At 41.5% G+C, this 21,974-nt stretch overlaps 1 protein-coding gene and 1 long non-coding RNA gene across 6 annotated transcripts in view; one reads left to right on the plus strand and one right to left on the minus strand.

The window, feature by feature from the left end:
• Window positions 1-10,395, plus strand: part of LOC140915648 (uncharacterized) — an 80,633-nt gene extending 70,238 nt beyond the window's left edge. The window contains exon 3 of one of the 2 annotated variants that reach the window (XR_012160230.1): window positions 10,166-10,395. This is a non-coding gene — a long non-coding RNA (uncharacterized lncRNA). Of the gene's footprint in view, window positions 1-1,375; window positions 1,504-10,165 lie in introns of those variants that run through there. The other variant, XR_012160229.1, reaches the window with a different exon arrangement.
• SHROOM1 (shroom family member 1) overlaps window positions 1-12,268 on the minus strand; it is a 75,001-nt gene extending 62,733 nt beyond the window's left edge. For 3 of the 4 annotated variants that reach the window (XM_073355666.1, XM_073355662.1, XM_073355664.1), the window contains exon 1: window positions 12,087-12,268. The gene's annotated coding sequence lies outside the window, so the exon portion shown is untranslated. Of the gene's footprint in view, window positions 1-8,727; window positions 8,827-12,086 lie in introns of all 4 variants that reach the window. The other variant, XM_073355663.1, reaches the window with a different exon arrangement.
• Window positions 12,269-21,974: the final 9,706 nt, after the last annotated feature.

Below are 21,974 nucleotides of genomic sequence, written 5' to 3' on the forward strand. Positions count from 1 at the left end.
TAGTCCAACTACCTTTTGTGGAGGTTTATGTTTAATACATTTCAGGCAAAATTTTCAAAGAGCATGTGAAAAACTACCTGGGATTAAAAATGCTATCCAAATAATTTAAAAATTAATAAATGTATACATTTTGAAATGTAAAATTTGGCAAGGACATCTGTTAGCAGGAACAACGTGAGGTTTTTATATGTGCAAATGGATAAATATAATAAAAATCATACTTTGTACTTAAACAGCACTTATGTATATATCTTAGAGCACTTATATTACATAGGGAAATATAAATTCAGAGTTATAAAACAATTTGTCCAAATTCAGATAGTGAGTCAGTGGCAGATCTGGGAATCGACTGCATGCCTCCTAACTCCCAATCCCATGCCCTGTCTACATTGCTTCCTCCTAGACCAGGTTACTATGTTGCATACATGTTTTGTGACAACATTTTCAGAGGTCCATTAAAAATAAGCCCCAAATCTTCAGACTCAAGAGACTTAAGACCGAGGCACTCAAATCCAGATTTATGTACTGAAATAGAGGGTTTTCAGAAGTGCTGGGCAAACTCCCAATGAAATGCTATTGAAGCATTGTGAAAAGTCACACCATTTATTAGGTGCCTTAATATGGATTTAGGTGCCTAATTATATATCCTGTGTCTGTGGAAGGGCTTCCATATGTTTTCCACATTCTATGGCATGAGGTCTGCCATTTGGAATATGAGAACAGCTGGGGAGAGAGGAAGGGTTGAGGAGGAATAGATACATCATTGAATCATTCTCACCCATGTAATTCTAAGCTTGGTTATGTCTCTGCATCTGTCTGCTGTGTGTGATTCCTCATCCCCTGCTGGAAAACACCATATGACTGCAACAGGAGCCAGTCTGACTGAGTAGCAGAGCTACTTGTAGAAAAAAATAACATTCTCTGGCTCAAACAGCTTATTTCATTCAAGATATTGTGAGCTATTCTCACGAGACTTTGGCTAAAACTATGGAAATTAGCATTAATATAATATACCTGGAGTTCTGTAAGTCATATGACTAGGTACTGCATGATTAAAAGTCTAGAATGATACAAAATTAACATGGCGCACACATGGAATGGATTAAAATCTGGCTAATTGCTAGGTCCCAAAATGTAGTTGTAAATGGGGATTCATCACAGCGTTTCTAATGGGGTCCCATAGGAAGGAATCGGTTCTTGGCCCTATGTTTTTTAACATTTTCATCAGTGACCTGGAAGAAAACAAAATATCACTGACGGATGGACACAAACATTGTGTGAGTGGGAAATAATGAAGAGGACAGGACACAGTTACAGAGCCATCTTGATTACTTGGTAAACTGGGCACAAGCAAACAATTTGTGTTTTAATACAGGTAAATGTAAATCTAGGAACAAAGAACGTAGGTCATTCTTACAAGATGGTGGACTCTATCCTGGAAGGAGTGACTCTGAAAAAGATTTGAAGGTCATCGTGGACAGTTAGCTGAACATGAGCTTCCGATGCAACATCATGGCCAAAATGGCAAGTGAGATCCTTGGATGCATAAACAGGAAAATCTTAACAGGCAGAGAGGTTATTTTACATCTGTTTTTGGCACTGGTGCAGCTGCTGCTAAAACATTGTGTCCAGTTCTGGTGTCCACCATTCAAGAAGGATGTGGATAAATAGGAGAGGGTTCAGAGAAGAGCCATGAGAATGACTGAAGGACTAGAAAACCTGCCTTATAGTGATAGGCTCAAAGAGAGAAGGTTAAAAGGTGACTTGATCACAGTCTACAAACACCTACATGGGGAACAAATATTTAATAATGGGCTCTTCAGTCGAGCAGAGAAAGGTATAACAGGATCCATTGACTGGAAGCTAAAGCTAGACAAATTCAGACTGGATATAATGCATACATTTTTAACAGTGAGGGTAATTAACTGTTGGAACAATTTACCAGGTTCATGGTGGATTCTCTATCACACCCAATTTTTAAATCAAGATTAATAAAATAAAAAGATGCTTAGTTCAAAAGGAATGATTTGTTTTCAAAAGTTCTATGGCCAATCTTATACAGAAGGTCAGACTAGATGAGCACAATGGTCCCTTCTGGCCCTGGAATCTATGAAATTGGGTTAAATTCAGGGCAATCACATGTGTTGTGAACAAACGAGATTTATATTTGTTCTTACAAAAAAAAAAAAAAAAAAAGATAAATATCTGTCACTCTTTTCTGTGAGGAATTGAAAGTAGTTTAGTATCTGTCACCCCTTCTATCTTTTGCCTCTCTGCTGAGGCTACAAAAGGGAAACCAGTTGTTATAGTGGCTTTTCCTAATCCCCTGTCCATCTAGTCTTTATTCATAAAAGTATGCTGAACACTTGGGACAAAGTTCTCCTTTCAAAACAGATTTACTGTGACATTCTTAGTACCTTTTCCAGACCTGAAGAAGAGCTCTGTGTAAGCTCGAAACCATGTCTCTCTTACCAACAGAAGTTGGTGCAATAAAAAGATATTACCTTACCCACATGTCTCTAAATTACACACACACACTTGCAAGAACAAAAGCACACAAGCTCAGGCTGTTGCCAGGGTCCATGGCAGAAGGCTACCCTGACTAGCTGCATAGCTGACTACCCTGAAAACATGCAGAGATCTGACTCCACAGGGCCTATAGCAAGAATCATGTAAGGGTAAATGAGGGATGGTACACATTCTTATGCAGCAATACTCATCACCCTATGGCCTCTGCACACAGACTCCCGAGTATTTGACTCCTACCCTTAGGGGAAGAGATTGCACCAGGGAACATGTTATGCAGGAGGTCAGATTAGATGATCTAATGGTCCCTGCTGAACCTGTGGTGGAGTTTGTAAGAGAATAGGGGGCTTGGCCTTTACAGGTTTAGATAGCAAGACAGACTCTAGTCTTTTGGATGGATGTATTTCTGCAGGCTATTCGCAGCTGGAATTTGGACTTTTTTGGCAGCACACCTGGGCATGTTTGGCACCCATTTGGGCAGAATCACACCTGTTTTCAGAATGTGGCCCATAATGTAATTTTCATTCCATGAACTCCAAAGGAAGTCCAGGCATGGAAGAAGTGCAGACATTCACCTTGTAGCTAAGAGATCTATATGTGGATCAGAGCGGAGCCTTCACATTGCAATCAAATTGTCTTACAAAAGAGTCATATAAAATGGCCTTCTTCAGCAGCAGAGAGGGATTTGAAGGAGGGAAGTATGGACAGGTGCAAATTAAACATTTGCCATTAGCAGAAAGACCACACTATTTGTGGATTAGACAAAAACATGAATAGTATGAGCTCAGCTGATCTTTAATTGGAAGGGCCCTTAAACATAAATCCCCCAATAATGTGGAGCATGTGCATAGAGCTATTGTGGGGAATGAGTAGAGAATCTTTTAGGACTCAGTGGAACAAATATTCCTGATGCAAGCTGAGCTGTTAGTTTTTGAAATTCTCATTTGTCATACAGTATAGCAGAGAGTTTATGTTCTCTTGAGATATCACACAGCTGATTTTCTGGAGCGTGCCAAAGTGGGGTGGGTACCGCATACCATAGTCTGGATGAGTCTCCTTATCAGACCAGCTGGATATTGGCAATATCGTTTCCTTAAAAGATTTACAAATGTGAAGAGCCAGTGAGGTCTGTTTGGAAAATTTAGAAAAGGGTTGTTTCTCAGAACCCCTGTTTGTTCAATGGGATATTGTCAATGATATACAAAGCAGCAGAGAATCTTTCATTCTTGTTTCTTTGCAAAATACTATCTTAACTGGGTCATGCTGACTAGTAGCATTTTAGACTGCAAAACACCGATCAATAGCAATAAAACTGAATCAAAAACCCCTCAGATGAATACCACACACTTGGACAGCAGTCAGAAATCCAAACTCAAATTTTACAGATTAAACATAGGCTTATAATGGGTCAAGCCAAAATTCTGGGCCCCAAACCCCTAAATTCTAGAGCCTTCAAGAATTTCTGATCTGAATTTTGTGGCTTGATGCTATCTCTATTACCTAGGCCATGGCAGAGGCAACCTTAATTCTGGCATTTCTTAACTTCTGAGTGCTTGACTTTGCCATCTTAATAATATTCTCTTGACGTGGATTTTGTGTGTGTAATATATAGTAGTACACACACCCACACTCTTTTAAAAAAAAAAAAAAGAGTACTTGTGGCAACTTAGAGACTAACAAATTTATTTGGGTATAAGCTTTCGTGGGCTAAAATCCATTGCATCAGATGCATGCAGTGGAAACTACAGTAGGAAGATAGATTAGATAGATAGAACATGAAAAAATGAGTGTTGCCATACCAACTGTAACAAGACCAATCAATTAAGGTGGGTTATCATCAGCAGGAGGGGGGGATTTTTGTAGTGATAATCAGGATGGCCTATTTCAAACAGTTGACAAGAAGGGGTGAGTAACAGTAGGGGGGGAAATTAGCATGGGGAAATAGGGTCATTACACAAAGTAAAAACATCCACTCCCAGTCTTCATTCAAGCCTAATGTAATGGTGTCCAGTTTGCAAATTAATTCCAATTCTGCAGTTTCTCATTGGAGTCTGTTTCTGAAGTTTTTTTGTTGGAGAATTGCAACTTTTAGGTCTGAAATTGAGTGACCAGGGAGGTTGAAGTGTTCTCCGACTGGTTTTGGAATGTTCTAATTCTTGATGCCTGATTTGTGTCAACCTCAGCCTGGACCATTCCACACAAGAGATCCACTTCCTGGACACGACAGTGCTAATAAGCGATGGCCACATAAACACCACCCTATACCGGAAACCTACTGACTGCTATACTTACCTACATGCCTCCAGCTTTCATCCAGACCACAAATCAAACGATCCATTGTCTATAGCCAAGCTCTAAGATACAGCCAGCCGCATTTGCTCCAATCCCTTAGACAGACACCTACAAGATCTCTATCAAGCGTTCTTACAACTACAATACCCATCTGCTGAAGTGAAGAAACAGATTGACAGAGCCAGAAGAACACCCAGAAGTCACCTGGGTCAGGACAGGCCCAACAAAGAAAATAACAGAACGCCACTAGCCGTCACCTTCAGCCCCCAACTAAAACCTCTCCAACGCATCATCAAGGATCTACAACCTATCCTGAAGGACGATTCTTCACTCTTACAGATCTTGGGAGACAGGCCAGTCCTCAATTACAGACAGACCCCCAACCTGAAACAAATACTCACCAGCAACCACACAACAAAAACACTAACCCAGGAACCCACTAATCCTTGCAACAAAGCCAGTTGCCAACTCTGTCCACATATCTATTCAAGGGACATCATCATAGGACCTAATCACATCAGCCAAACTATCAGAGGCTCGTTCACCTGCACATCTACCAATGTGATATATGCCATCATGTGCCAACAATGCCCCTCTGCCATGTACATTGGCCAAACCGGACAATCTCTGCTCAAAAGAATAAAATGGACACAAATCAGACATCAAGAATTATCAAAAATAATTCAAAAACCAGTCGGAGAACCCTTCAACCTCCCTGGTCATGCAATTTCAGACCTAAAAGTCACAATTCTCCAACAAAAAAACTTCAAAAACGGACTCCAATGAGAAACTGCAGAATTGGAATTAATTTACAAACTGGACACCATCACATTAGGCTGGACTAAAGACTGGGAGTGGACGGGTCATTACATAAAGTAAAAACAATTTTCCCATGCTAATTTTTCCCCCTACTGTTACTCACCACTTCTTGTCAACTGTTTGAAATGGGCCATACTGATTATCACTACAAAAGTCCGTCGTCCCCCCCGCTGATAGTAGCCCACCGTAATTGATGGGTGTTGCCATACCAACTGTAACGAGACCAATTTTTTCATGTTCTCTGTGTATATATATCTTCCTACTATATTTTCCACTACATGCATCTGAGGAAGTGGGTTTTAGCCCACAAAAGCTTATGCTCAAAGAAATTTATTAGTCTCTAAGGTGCCACAAGTACTCCTCGGTTTTTTTTGCTGATACAGACTAACACAGCTACCACTCTGAAACTCTTTTCAAAGTTGTCATAAAATATGCCTAAATTCTTTTCAAGTTAATAAACTCTTCATACAACAAAATTTCATGACAGTTAGGATTTCTTGGCTTGTAACATAGTGGCTAATTTTCTTCATCTTATCGTTGTCATCTAAGGGTAGTTCTTTCAATGCTGTGGGGAGGGACGGTCATATTTTAAATTAATTTAATACAAATCTGCAACAATGGAATGCATGTGGTCAAGTTAACCTAATTTGTGTATGAGACGAAAATGAGGTATCAGTTATATAATACCATATGCATGGTCTTACACTGTGCGGCATACAGAATTTATATTTTCTATCTTATGATATCACCCAAGAGCATATATCGAACTGAACTGGGGCATTATAAAAAAAATTTAAATGCTGTTTTTTATAATTGTTTATTTGTAATTCTAGATTGATTTGGACTGAACGACCATGACAGCTTGGAACCTAAAATAGTGGGCCAGATCCAGGGCTGCTGTAAATAGATGTAACTCCATTCACTTCCAGTTTACACCTGCTGAGGATCTGGCCCAACTCTCAACATATGGAACTATTGAATGCCAAAAATGCAAACACTTTAAGGCCATAACATTACCATCCTGCTGCCAGTCAAAGATTTTCCAGACCACCAGAAAACGTGCTGATCAGGCTATTTATAAAGCACTGGAACGTGTTAATTTTTTTTTTTAAAAATGGATTGCTTTTGCCACAACAAAGTTAACATTTCATTGTTCTCGTTTTGTTTTTTAAACTTCTTATTAAGGCAAAGTTACAATACAATGTTAACAAACTACACTGGATCAAGTTCTGTACAAAGGATTCTGGCCTGCTGGCTGGGGAGCCCTCTTCCTCAGAGTATGGCAGAAAGGGTGACCACATTTCTAAATATCTATGTAACTCTGAGGTTCTCCTGGACACCTCGGGAATGGAGGTTATCCGTAACTCTGAAATGTCTGTATCTCTGAACAAGACGTTATGGACTTCAGCTGTGGGGAAGGTGGGGTGTCAGGGTTTGTGACCCTCTGGAGCACCAGGGCTCAGAGCTTTAGATCTGGGGGAAGTGCTGGTGCTCGGGGCTTCAACCCCACAGCGCCGTTCCTGGCTTCTTCCTCATGAGGGGTGCCAGGGTTTAGGGCTTCAGCCCCATATCTCCATTCCCGATTGAAGCCCTGTGAAGGGGCACTGGGGCTCAGGGCTTCCCATGGATCTGCTCACGATTTCAGTGGGAGGCATCAGAGCCTGGAGCTTTAGCTACGGGGAGAGCGCTGGGGCTGAAACCTCCCACGGAGCTGAAGCTCTGAGCCATGGTGCTCCCGAAGGTTAGAAGCCCTGGGGACCCTGAGCCTCACCCCCTGCCCAGAGCCCTGACCCCCCCAAATCCACCCTGCAGCTGCAGTCCTAATCCCCACCCTCGCAGCTGAAACCCTGAGCCCCAGGGCCACAGGCGTAGACTTCCTACAGGCCCTGGGGGTGCTCAAACCCCCCACTCCACCCCAGACTCCAACCCCCACTTGACCCCTTCCCCTAAACCTCCACCCTGCCCTGCCTCTTCTCACCACCACTCGCCCCCACCCCGCCTCTTCCCCCCCTGTGAGCGCACCCCATCCCCACTCCTCCCCCCAGTGCCTCCTGCATACCGCAGGACAGCTGATCACGACAGGCGGGTGGCACTGGGAGAGTTGGGCGGGGGGGAGAGCTGGCTGTTGGTAGGGGCTGAGCACCCAAAATTTTTTTTTCCCCTGAGGGTCCTCCAGCCCTGGAGCACCCACAGAATCGGTGCCTGCCCAAGGCTAAAGCCCCGAGGCAGTAAAGTATTTGCTTGTGTGTGTATGTATCTGTCTGTCTACACTGCTGCCTGATTACTTCCAATTCCAGAGGATGTCTGGTTGACCGGAAAATCCATAATTCTGGTATTCGTATCAGAGTACTTGGTGTGAAGGCTTTTCCATCACAAAGACAGTCCACATTTCATGTTATACCACAATTCCATAGGAGGAGGGGGGGGGTCACACAATTCCAATAATCATAGAAACATAGGGCTGGAAGGGACCTCAAAAGATCATCTAGTCCAGCCCCTCCACTGAAGCAGGATTAAGTACACCTAGACAATCTGTGACAGGTGCTTGTCTAACCTGTTCTTAAAAATTTCCAATGATAGGGATTCTACAACCTCCCTTATAAGTCTATCCCAGATCTCAACTATCCTTGTAGTTAGAAAATTTTCCCTACTTTCTAACCTAAATCTCCCTTGCTGCAGAATGAGCCGACTACTTTTTGTCCTACCTTCAGTGGACATGGGGAATAATTGATTGCCATCCTCTGTATAACAACCCTTAACGTATTGGAAGACTGTTATCAGGTCTCCCTTCAGTCTTCTTTTCTCAAGATTAAATATGCCCAGTTTTTTAGCCTTTGAAGATGTATATTCCCTTTCCCATATAGGGACCCAGATCAATTTCTTTGTCCTAATCCCTCTCTGATTATTTCATCTGGGTTGTTTTCTTATCAATATCTTCTTCAACAAAATTGTGATTATATAAGTTCTAGCTTGCTCAACTGTGATTAAAGTTCTAGACAGAAGTACCTCATATCCAGATTTTATAATAAAATATTTAACTTGTAAATATTGAAAATATGGGATCTTTATATTATTTACATTATTACATACCTCCTGGTATGATTTCAAATCAGGACCCAGGAACAGCTGTCTGAATTGAGTAATCTCATTCTCAGCTCTTACCACAACGAATAATCACTCTGATATTTCCTAGAGAGAAATTTCTGATTGTTAATGCAAGTAGCTAAGAGAGAGGGCTTCGGTGACAGGAATTTAGAAAGTTTGTCCAAAGCGGCTAAAATGGCCTGGATGAATGGGTGACTTTTTATTTTTGGTGACCTACATTTCTTTTTAACCCAACAGTTAATACAAATAGCTATAACTGGACCTCAGTCTTGTTCATCCAAATACTGGGTAAAACTTGATCTACTGCTAACCCAATTGGTCATATCTTTTAACTGTGATGCATAATATAATGAAATAATAATACACCAAATTAGGGAAAGCTAGTCCACCCCATTTTGTAGGCTTATAGAAAACTTTAGAACTTTATGTTCCAGATGAATTTTAATAATGCATCCTGCCATGTTTTTAATGTCATATCAGAGATACAAACAGGAATGCACTGAAGCAAAAATAGTAATTTTGGGAGGATATTAATCTTTACTATATCTAACTTACAGAGCCAAGAAATTTGATATTTGTTCCATTCCTCCAAGTCTTTTATTATTTTATTCCACATTGGAGGGTAATTTGCATTCAAAAGATTTTTAAAGGCCTAATCCAAAAGCCCACTGAAGTCAATGGCACTCTTTCAATGGGCTTTGATAGGCTTTGAACCAGGCCCTAAATCAGCCAGGAGGAAATGGAGAAGAAATATCCAAAGCAATTCATCTTTCACATACTATTGAAACTAATGTATCCCTATTTTCAAGAAAGTTTTACATTTCTACGGATTCTACTGTATAAATGGTGATGAAAAATGAGCAAAGAATACTGATGAACTGAAGAAGGTCAGCAGACAGGGAATGTAGGTCTCCTTAATTGTATGGTTCCCTGCTACTCTAATCAATTCTAGGTATTGGAATCAGTATTTTTGACTTGCCCTTAAAGGTTCAGATCTTACACGGCTGTAAACTGGCATGATTCCATTAATTTCAGAAGCTGATTTATACCAGCTGAGGATCCAACTAAACTCTCCTGGTGAACAAATTCAAACATTATTGAAAAGTTTATAAAGGCATTACTTACAAATAGGAAAAAAGGGTTTATGTCTATTATTTTAAAGGCCTGAAAAGTTTTCATTATCTTAACAGCAGCTCTTCCCCCACCTCCAGGGCCTTAAATTAGAAATTTGGGTCTTGTCTCCCCTAGAAAACTCTATGGCTAATTGGAGAAACAATGAAATTATGACATCAAAATACTAAAGAAGTGAAACCTAGTCACATAAATCAGAAACTGGTTTTTAATTAAGACTGTTTAAAATGTATGAGGGATGATTAGACTTGACATTAATGATATTTCTAACCCGGGTTTTTTTCCTTTGCAGGTCACTTTTAAAGATAGTGAGCATGCTCACTGAGGATGGACTCTTCAGAGATTTTAGCTGCTAAAAATTAAAGAAGTCTCTGAGTACATGCAAACTGCAATTTTCTAAAGACTTATAACTTGGCCAATTTGGGCAGATTTTCACAAGGGACAGCAAAAAGCACACCCCTGACATAAAGACCACTTCCTGGGGAATTTCAACTTTCTGTTCCAAGGCATGGGATTACTAGATCTGTTCAAATAAAAAGTTGTCATCATTTTTTAAAAACGGGCAAAACAGAATATTTTTTTCCCTAGTCCCTTTCTCTGAAACTATTGAGCTGTTTTGGCTGAAGTTTAAAAATAAAAATAAAAGTCAATCAATCAATCAGCCTGAGGCAGACACAAGGCATGGAAAATTTCAGCCTAAATGGTTAACATTTGGCAAAGTTGTAAGCAAATGAAGACAGGGTCTTCTAATGGGAGGTATCAAGCAACCTTAATAATAGGAGGCACTACCAACCCAGCCTATAATTCTGCCTATTGTGGGCCAAATTCTGGTACCCTTACTTAGTGAGGCTACTGGTGGATTTAAAGTGTTATTCAGCATTAGAAAGATATCAGGATCTGGCCCTCTTGTACCTAAACACCAACTAATGCAAAATGACAGCCTCAGTATGCAGAATGTTCATAACAAGAGTCTTGAGTCTATAGGTTTTGCATTTTGCCCTCAATTTTTATAAATATGATCAGTTTTATGAAAGACCTGCGCAATTTTGCGTGTCTTTTCACTTGAAAAATAGGACCATTTCTAAGTGGGAGGGGAAAAAACCCACTTTCACTCAAAATGGATCTCTTTTTAAAAAATATGTACCAAGACATTTTTAAAGTTTGAATTTCAATATTTTGTTTTGACATTAAGTTTCACATCAACATGCACAATATTTGAAATTCTGGGTAGTTTCTTTTCTTTTTTTTTTAAATGACCAGTTAGTGAAAAAAATTGTAAAGGACAAAATAACCCACAGCTCTATTAGGAGTTGTTTTCTGCTATACCTTGTGAAGAAATATTTGTTATTTCCACACAGCTCTGCTCAATCCCTGCAATACCGACATTAAATGCTGCTATAGAGAGTTATTTCTGAGATAAGCATCTTGTTAATGGGTTTCTGCACAACAGGAACAGAAATTTCGAGGCCATTATTGCCCCTGTGATTTTTACAGGAAATAATTGGGTAGATCAAGACCTTAAAACAAAAAATAAAGGTTCAAATCAGCTACTGAAAGGAGCATATAAATAAAACCACATTGTTACTCGCCCAACATGCTGTAGTAGTAGAATTCCAGCACATTCTGAACTATAAAAGGATTCTTTTCTCTTATAAAATATAATCTCACTATATAATGTCATTTTTCTAAAACCCCCTCTGTTAACAGACAATATTACATTTTCTGATAGTGTAATTACTCGTTTAAGACTGCAAAACTGATCAAAAGGCAATGCCTAGGAAACAAACCCTATTTCCACACACACACACACACACACTTTTTAAATTTCAGTTATATCTGTTTACAATAGGGGATGAGGACTTGGCTTGTCATTTATATTCAACAGGTTGGCTTAAAACATCGATTTTCCCAAACATTCCAAAATTTCCCTAACATTCTGAAGGATCACTGAACTTCACATTATTTCATGACATCGGTGGTCTTCCCCCGCCCCCATCACTGCATTCATCTAGCTCTGTAGGTTTCCGTTCACCGTCACAAAGGCAAGTTACCTCCCGAAGGGCACCCACATTTACAGCAATTAGAACCAATCCGTGCTATAAATATAGCTGGGTCAGCATCATGAGCGGCCATCAGATCAGTCCCCAGCTTTGTCAACAATGATTGCAAAGACACAACAGCCCGGAGCCCTGGCCGCAAACAACCATAATTACCTGCATCCCACCACTTGCCCAGGCTCCCTTTGTGCTTCCCGTGAGCGAGCTTGGCTTTGTCACTAGCTGCTGCAGACAATGCCGTTTCCCTTGCAGTGCCAGCACGTAGCAAAGGCTTGCTGTTATTCCTTGACACAGGCAGGCTTAGAAGCAACACATTAAACTCTTCCAGTTTCTGCGGTTCCCCTCGCTACTTTTAGACCGTAAAGGTAACTGGGAGGGCTCCCTGTCCAATCAGATGAAGGGAGGTGGGGTTAGAATAATGAACCTGCAGCTCTGGCGTCGGAGTAGAAGCATTTCAACATGACCCAGATCTCCTCCTGCAAAAGGGGGGAAGAAAACAGCAGCCAACACTGGGCACAAGAATACCAGGCAATGTATGCCACTGATTACAGTACTAGTCAAGATTGAGCTGGCAGTTATAATCTTCAAGGTACAGAAACAGTATCTAGGACAGCCAGGTATTCATAACACCTTCACTGCAGAGATGGAGCAGAGCGAAAGGGGGAACCTCCTGTGATTTGTCTTTTACTTAAGAAGCTGAGATGGATCCAAGCTAAAATCCCCAGAACTGAATGCCCCAGACTTTAGCAGTGGATCCGAAAGTTGTGGTCTAGCCCCAGCTCTGTTAAGGTGCCGTCTTAACAGCATCCAATCTGAGCTTGTGCCTTCCTACAGAGATTGCTTTCCTTTTGGATGGCGGACAGTTAAGACTTAAAGGAGGAGCAGCCTCAGAATCCATAAGCTGCGCCACTTCCGTAAAAGTGGAAAAGCTTTTTATTATTATTTTTCTCTTCCCAGTCAGCTACAGATGATGCTATGGAAACTCTCCTGGATTGATTACTTCACTGACTGTTTGAAGTTACTAATAGGAATTTTTATATATTAACATTTAACTGCAGCTTGCATTCATCTTACAGGTGTGGGATACGCCACAAATCCAATGGCAGAATTGCTGTATTTATCCTCAGATTTATTATCCCACTAAGACAGGGGCGGGCAAACTTTTTGGCCTGAGGGCCACATCGGGTTTCCAGAATTGGATGGAAGGCCAGTTAGGGAAGGCTGTGCCTCCCCAAACAGCCAGGCATGGCCCAGCCCCTGCCCCCTATCTGACCCCCCTGCTTCTCGCCCCCTAATGGCCCCCCTGGGACCACTGTTCCCTCTAAGCTGTGTGCGTGTGCGAAACACCACACGCACAAACATTTGCACAGAAGCACAACAATTTGCACAGAAGATATTTTTTGCGCACACGGCCTGTCAAAAATTAGAGGGAACATTGCCTGGGACTCCTGCCCCATCTACCACCCCCTGTTCCCTGTCCCCTGACTGCCCCCAGACTCCCCACCCCTGACTGCCCCCCACCGCCCCATCCAAACCCTCCTCTCATTCCTGACTGCCCCCCCAGGACCCCTGCCCCAACCAACCACCCATTCTCCCTGTCCCCTGACTGCCCCCGGAACCCCTGTCCCTGACTGCCCCCTGCCGCCCCATCCAACCCCCCGCCCCACCCTTCCTGACTACCCCCAGGACCCCTGCCCCCATTCAACCCTCCTGTTTCCCGCCCTCTGACCACCCCAACCCCTATCCACACCCCTGGCCCCTGACCACCCCCTCAAACTCTGCTGCCCTCTATCCAACCCCCGCTGCTCCCTGCCCCCTTACCGCGCTGCCTGGAGCACTGGTGGCTGGTGGCGTTACAGCCGTGCTGCACTGCACAGAGCACCGGGTCAGGCCGGACTCTGCAGCTGCGCTGCCCCAGGAGCTCGCAGCCCCCCCTCCCCGAGCATGGCACCGGTCGTGCTGTGAGCTGAGGCAGCGCGGGAAGGGGAACAGTGGGGGAGGGGCTGGGGGCTAGCCTCCCGGGCCAGGAGCTCAGGGGCCGGGCAGGAGGGTCACGTGGGCCGGATGTGGCCCACAGGCCATAGTTTGCCCACCTCTACACTAAGAGATAATAAGGCCCATGCTGAATGAAATCAGAATGGAAGAACTGTGACTCTCAGTCCTGATACTGCTAATAACTAGTTGAGCATTTCCCTTTGCTCAAATGAAGGGAGCAGTGGGATCTGAATTTATGGCAGAGTTTAAGGTAACAGGGAGCATCCCTTGAGCACAAGCACATGGATTAGTTAGGGAAATACATATATTCTTAGCACATGAAAAACATCTAACGTGAATTTACAACCAAGAGCCAATTTTTATAAATGGAATCTACAAAAGAAATGCTGACAGACTAACAATATCATTAATGACTCCCAGTCCCATGGTCACTGGGAAAACCTAGAAGATTAATTAGTACAGTGGTTTTCAAACTGTGGTCCATGGATCCCTGGGGGTCCGCAGACTATGTCTAAGATTTCCAAAGGGGTCCGCACCTCCATTTTAAATTTTTTAGGGGTCCGCAAATGAAAAAAGGTTGAAAACCACGGATTCAGTAGAACAGAAGAGTTGCATTGCCTGGGTACCACTGAAGGCTAGGGATGTCTGAAAGCGAGCAGGCAGAACTAGTACAAAGATGTCATTGGCACCAATTCACAACAGTGGATAAACATCAGACGGGGTCAGAATCGAAACACGTACCCCGTGAAGCTTCCACTGATGGGCCCTGCTTGCAGCTTTTGCCCCTCTTTTACATATACACAATTGCTATATCTAAATAAAAGAGCTGCTTTCCTTTTTGTGAAGATACCCAGGGGGAAAAGCTCTCTGTCTGAATCATTAGGGGTTGACAACAGGAAATCAAACTTATTATGTTGAAGACCATACAAGTGCTGAAGGAAAAGGTCTCTAAGCACTACCAGTTCCCAAGAAGTACAATGCTGCATCTTCCAGTGGTGTCCTGTGAGAAGCAGAATAAACTCCCAGCTCAACGGCAGGACCTGGCACAACTCCTTCTTTAGCAATTCTGCTTAAACAGAGTGAATGAGTGCAATTGTAAACAATCCAAAAGGGCACAATTTCCTCTGTCATGCATATCTAATGCAGCCTAAGTAACTGGGCATCTTTGGTCAATGCACTAAGATTCAGTGTTTAAGAGGAAACAGGTGAATGGGATGGGTATCTGCCCAAAATTTACTCAGGGTCCTCCTCTTCCACTAGGCTTTTACATAACACTGTAACGGATTCTTTGTGGACCATTCTCTACTTCTTTTGTTCCAAAGTTCTAGGCAGGAATACAGAGGGGATCTAGGGAGTACAGAGGGGATCTCTCCAGAGCACCACAGTACCCAGTGGGAGCACGTTCACCCCTTCTGAGTATATCTAGGACTCCAAACAGAAATATTTGGTAGATACAACTTTTACAAAATCCATCTCACCCTATTACATTTGTAGTGCACACAGGTTGAGGGACTAGCACATTTAACTAATGCAAGTTCAGTGGATGAACTACAGAAATTCTACTTTAATAAAAGTCCCATTACACTAAAAGAATAACTTTCTATGGGACTGGATGGCCAATAGTATTAGTAAATGTTCACAGAGCCTTTCACCCTAAGTAGCTGGTTCAAATCAGTCTAAGGGTTGATAATGACTGAAAGATGTTATGCTATGATAGTTATTCAGTGGCTTGTGTGAAATGATTCTGTGACCTCAGTCCAGTTCCTAGTGGACAGGTGTCCATGTCACCACTAGTTGTTGGTCCTTGCAGACAAGCCAAGGAGTAAATGGGCCTGGAAATGAAACTTCTGTATCTTTTTATGCTTTTCAGTGCATGGATTCTATGGGGATATGCAGTCTAGAAATACTTTGAATAGTAATGGTCCCTCCAGGACAGGGATGCTTCAGGAAGCTGGAACTGCTGCAGTAACTGTTGTGTGGATAGAGAACTGTTCTATGCAGCTGTCAATCTGTTATTTTTCAGAAGCACTAAATTCTCATTATTTTAAAATTAGTATCTGATTCCCAACACGGAAAGAGCTGTTAGATTTCATGTGATTTTTGCTTAACAAGCTAAAAATATAGCAGTCTAATGAACTGCCTTAACGTGGAGTATCCCACAGTCTTCCTTAATGAATTTCAGTAGTAAAGTACAGTGTAACTGAGATGTGAATTAAGCCCTTGATATTGAAGAGCTCTGTAAAAACATACTTTGGAAACACACACCTCCACTGTTGTAAAACTGAAGAGGTTTGATAAAGACAACACACTTATACCCATACTGCTACTGACAGTCTAGTATCAGAGGACAAAGTTTCTTCTGGTTTTCAGTGACTGAAACTGCCAAGCACCTCCTTGCTAATCATATGTTTTCACAACCGTATAAAGTGAAACTCTTCCCATGCTATCACTTATTACGTCACTAAACAAAACTATTGAATCAACAATACAATTGATACTCTGTCCAAAGTGTCCACAAGGTCATTTATTGTAAATGTTATTTTGGTCAAGAATTTACAGTAATTCTAGACAAAGTGACAGGTAGGCAATATGGGCTGAACAAACAAATGGGTTCCAGAAACTCTGGAGTTCAATCCCAGCTTTGCACTAACTTTCTATGCACCCTTTGGCAAGTCATTTTGCCTTCCTGTGTGCCACAATTTTGTTATATGTAAAGTGTGGAATAATAATAACCCATGATATTTTGTGTATCTGTTAATATTTGTACAGTGCTTTCTGTGATGTAAAGAGCTACAGAAGGTATGTTTACATACATGTAAATAACACAGCAAATTAGAGGAGAGACTTTGCCGTTGGTGAGCAGATCCTTATCCAATATAGAAGTCAGTAGACTGTTAAACATGAGGAATTAACTTAAAATCTTATTGTTAGTAAATCTAAATATTAGTGATGAAAAAGGACTATTAGATCATTTAGACCCTGTAACTTTAAGCAGATATATACAGGAAAGAAGAGATACCTACTGTGAACAATGTAAGTTCAACTGTGGCTACCTTATTCATTAACATTTGAAAAGTCTGTTAGGTACCATCGTATATAATTCTTTTAAAGCATTGGGTAGAGGATGTTGGGAATATAATGGTACCTTAGACTAGTAGTCAGAGCAGGGAATGGGAGTCAAAACTTCATTTATTTTTTTTATTCTCAGCTCTCTCACTGTGTGACTCGAGGCAAGCCACATGACCTCTTTATGACTCAGTTTCTCCAGCCATACTTCCTGGCTCAATCTCGTTAAATAATTAACATTAGTTATCTCAGATCCTCAGATGATGCCGTATTACTGCAAATTATTTTTATGAAGCTTCAGTACTAATCTCCCAACCTTCTCTAGGGTAATCAGTTATAGCCAGACTCTGGAAAGAAACAATCACAGAAGTTAGAGATGGAAAGAACCTAGCCAGTCTGCCAACCCAAACACTGAAGGTAACTAAACAAAATGACAATTAATCTTACATTGTCGCAGGTGGAGACACAAAAGAAATTGAGTCTTCCGCAAAATGACAGAGGAGCAACTATCACACCTAGAGGGTCCAGAACACTAGGAAGGGTTGTGATTACAGACTCGGGGACCATCCTTTGGCTATCCTTGACTGATAGGTAGCAGGTATTTAAGACTGAGCCCTATGACCTTACTTTTTGCACTCATTGACTTCATTTACCTGGGATAGTAACTAATTGCTCTTATTTTAGTGACCACAAAAGTGTGCTATTTCTGTAAACAAATAGAGCATCAAAATCTTTTGGTGTTTATGGTAACAATGAGCTGTCATAAGTAACAAAGAATATTTCTCCTTTTATTTCTAAACACGCATTTCTTTGAAAATTGCCACGGCTCACATCTGTATAGCAACAGCATGATTACGACGTTTGTGGGGATGTAGTAAGTTAAGCTTCTATAGACAATATTAATGGACTCTGCAGAAAGCACCTGACATTTCTTGCGTTTCAAAGTCCACTGAATCAGCTCAGTGAGCTAGAATTAAAACCCTTGTTTATCATGGCATAACATCTGTACCTGTGACTCATGCTTTTGCTGTCTTGAGGAAACAAACAAACCTCAGTACCTAACTACCAGGCAAAGCCGCACATTCCTCAGTTCTCATTTACAGGAATTTAAAAATTATTAGCAGAAGAACTTACTGACCAGTGTCGTTAGTGTGCTTCTTGGTGAAAAAAATATAGGAGGACATGGCTCCTGTCCCAAGAATCTTAAATTTAATAAAAGACAGAGCAAAACATTTAAAATATGTAATGCATTGGAAGACCAGATAATAGTCTAAAAATGGTGTGGAATTTTTTAAAGGGACATGATCAACTCTAATTTGGCTCAGATTTTGAGTTTTATTTAAAAAACTCCAATGCCTCAATATCACAAACACTCATGCATATGAGTGACGACTCATGTAAGTAGTCCCTTTACTTCAGTAGGACTACTCACTTGAATAAGAGTTAAGCAATGCATGACTGCTTGCAGGGAAAGAGATCCAGCTATTTATACAACTTCAGTCCAGCAAAATTGTTTCTATGTCTGTTCAATTCCATTCTTTTAAAGAAACATACATTCCTCTGTTATGTTTACCATCCAAACTTTTCAACATTGCACTAGTGCAGGAAAACCAGAAACTGAAACCGACTAGAACAGAAGGGAAGCTCACTAGTCCATTATCATGGAAAACCTAAACAATGAGCATAAGCGGCAAAAAGTATTTGCATCTTTTTTTTTTCAGTTTTAATAATCTAAGCTCTTGTTACTATCCTACTTAAAGATGTTTGCACCTGAACCTGAAAATATATAATATGGCCATAGTGCTTACTACCAGGTCTAATCCCACTGACTGCGGTTGAATCACTCCTGATAAAAACAACAACATTAGTAAAAACAGATGTGTCTGCTGGATCAGACTCAGAGGGTTTTTTAAAAATGTTTTTTTAACTTGAGCGTGACCCTTTAATATGGATAGACTTTGAGGAAGAAGCATGTTTCTTAGGAGGAATATCTGCTTGCTCTTTTAGAAGTAAAATTGTTATAACCCATAAATTCTACTCTTTTCCATTTTCTTTGTATTAAGAGCTCACATCTTGCTTCACCTCCATTTCTCACATCCCCTCGGTCAGATGCTGAAAGACTATTAAACTTAAGGGAGATGAAGGAAGTCTTCAATCCAGATGTCAGTGGGAGGAGATCATAGGCAATACAGTCTGTGATCACTCTGAGGAGGGAAACTACTAGCTCTTAATCCTCACTCCCCTATACTGATGGAATATTTAGATATGCATGGATCAGACTTTTGAAATACTTTGTATGTTATTCTACTGGTTTTTAGTTGACGTATTTGTAAAGAGAAACTTTCAACTCAAAAGAGAACTTTTAACATCATATGTTGTAAACAAACCTTTCTTCTCCATGTTACTAATAACACCTTACAAGTATTAAAACAAAAAAATACAGTCTATTATTTTTTTAAAATAGTGTTTTTTAAAATCCTTTATTCTACAGGTCCAAAATTATATGGACCACATGCTGTTTATTTAATTTTGGCCTTTCTCTTATCTTGAGCAAAGAAAGTCATTTGTCAGTATAACTTTTGTTTATAATCAGTTTCACTTTTCATGTTCTTTTTGGACACAAACCGCATGTAACCACATGCAAGGGGCAAACCCTTGTGCCAAGGCAGAGCTCCATTGACTGCAATGAGGCTCCACTGAATCTGCATGAGTGACAGGAGGATCAGGGCCCTTTGTTGCAAAAGCTGCAGGGCAATATTTCTTTCTTTAAATGAAGAAAACTGATGAACTGGAAATTTAAAAAAAATAATAATGGAAATATTTTTGTTGGGTTCAGTTTTTGTAAAAAACAAACAAACATATTTTACAAGATCTTAATCTTGCACTTACTGACAGAGTTAATTATAGTCTGCTAACTTTTTTAAAGCACTTCCCTCCGTGTTTCAATTTTCTTCTCTTAGTAATTTAGTGCTCATGAATGTCATGTCTCCAGTAACTAAGCATGCCTTTTTCAGTTAACTGCAATGATGACTTTAGTTAGATAAGAACAATAGCAAAATGAACCATTAGCACAGGGAGAGATGTCCTTGATTTCAAGCTACATCTAGCCTCACGTATCATTTATTATTATTCTTTTTGGTTCACTGTCCATATTCAGCTGCTTCCAGGTGACCAGTCTCTTTGAATCCTGCCTCCAGAATGTTGTAGGCATTTAGGTTTCAGTAACCACCGTTACAACGGATCTTGAAAGCTCCACACACCACAATAATACACACTAATTACCAGAGACTGAAGCCCTCTACTTGTGCACAGAATGGCTATAACGTGGTCAGCAGCAGTGTAAGTTTCCTTTACAGTGATCTGCTAATAGATGACATTCTGTGCTGCACTTCTTACAGAACTTTCAGCTCTGTGGGAGAAAGCCCCATGGCAATTTTGAGACTGTCTTTGCATCCTCTTTCCTGGGCTGTTCCAGGGACAAGTTGTGATGAAGTGGGGTTTTATTCACCTTGTTATGTTGCATGTAGTCTTACTGTCCTATACTAATACTGCGTATACCTCAGTTTCCCTGTGTATTGAACCAATGCTTAGGTGATGGGCATTGGGTGTGTGACTTTCGCTGAGGCCCTCGAGCAAGTGAGGCTGCCCAACTCTACGTGTAGACAACGGCCAATGCCCTTCGTAACCTGAGACCCAAGAGGGGGATGCGACCAGGAGACAAAGGCCAGGAGGAGGAGCAATGGGCGGGTTGGAGGTGGGGTTGCTGGAAGCTGGGGGACTGCGTTTTTTGGGACTGAGATGGGGAAGTCCAGGGGGTCTGGCCCAGGGTCTCCCAAGATGGACTTGGCTGAAAGTCACTGATTTCTGTGCTGACAAGTTCTGTTCTACGCTGTGTTCCTGTCAATTAATAAACCTTCTGTTTTACGCTGGCTGAGAATCTCTGCTGACTGCAGAGTTGGGGTGCAGGGCCCTTTGGCTTCCCTAGGAGCCCCACCCAGGCGGACTCACTGCAGGAAGTGCACGGTGTGGAAAGGGATGCTGAATGCTTCGGGGCCAGATCCAGGAAGGTTGAAGCTGTGTAAACTTCTTGCCCTGGTGACAGTATGCTCAGAGAGAGGAGACATGCTACCCCAGAATCCTGACTGGCTCCATATGGAATAGTTCCAGAACATCGCGCAATGACTCCATGACACAAGTGCAGCCCACTGGATGAAGTAGACAATCCAAGGGCTGCCCTAAATTATGGCTGCCTCCTCAGGAAGCCATGACCATGGCAACACTGCTGAGAATGCCTGTGATATTATGGGCCAGATTTTCAAAAAAGCTCAGCTCCCACTTGTGAGGACTAGGGGGAGACGAAGGCCAGACTGTCAAAAGAGTTCAGCCTAGTAGATATATGCGTCTTAAAACTCAGAGTAGGGAGTTGCTGTGCTCTAAGCACTTTTGAAAATCTAGTCCCAATTGTGGGTACTGAATACTTGAAAATGTAATCCCTAGATCTTTTGAAAATCTGACTCCATGTGATCTAGACCTGCTATGAACATGGTTAGACAACACAATGGTTAAAATGCCAGCTGTAGTTTATATTCACTGTTGCTGCCATCAATGGAGCTGCACCTTGGGTAGTGCATTGGTGGAAATTGGAAAAAAGGTGACAGTGCAACCACACCATATGGTCCACTCAGTCCATGTCTTCTCTTTCAGGACTGCTAACAAAGGGGCTAATTAATACACATGGTGTATTTTGGTGACTGGGACACTTGACCACCGGAAGGGCAACTCATTTCACACAGGCCACCAAACAATGGCAATTTTCAGGGCACCTCTGCCTAGGTCTAGATTCACACCTGTAACCTAGGTATATAAGCCTCTATAGCTCATCACTACTTCCTTGAGCCATCCAGTCCACCTGACAGCTACAGTTTTAAATATGTATCTTTTTAAACCCCTCTCATCTCACAGTGCAGTGTGTGCATAAGAATA

Source organism: Lepidochelys kempii, chromosome 8, assembly GCF_965140265.1.
Source record: "Lepidochelys kempii isolate rLepKem1 chromosome 8, rLepKem1.hap2, whole genome shotgun sequence".
NCBI lineage: Eukaryota > Metazoa > Chordata > Testudines > Cheloniidae > Lepidochelys > Lepidochelys kempii.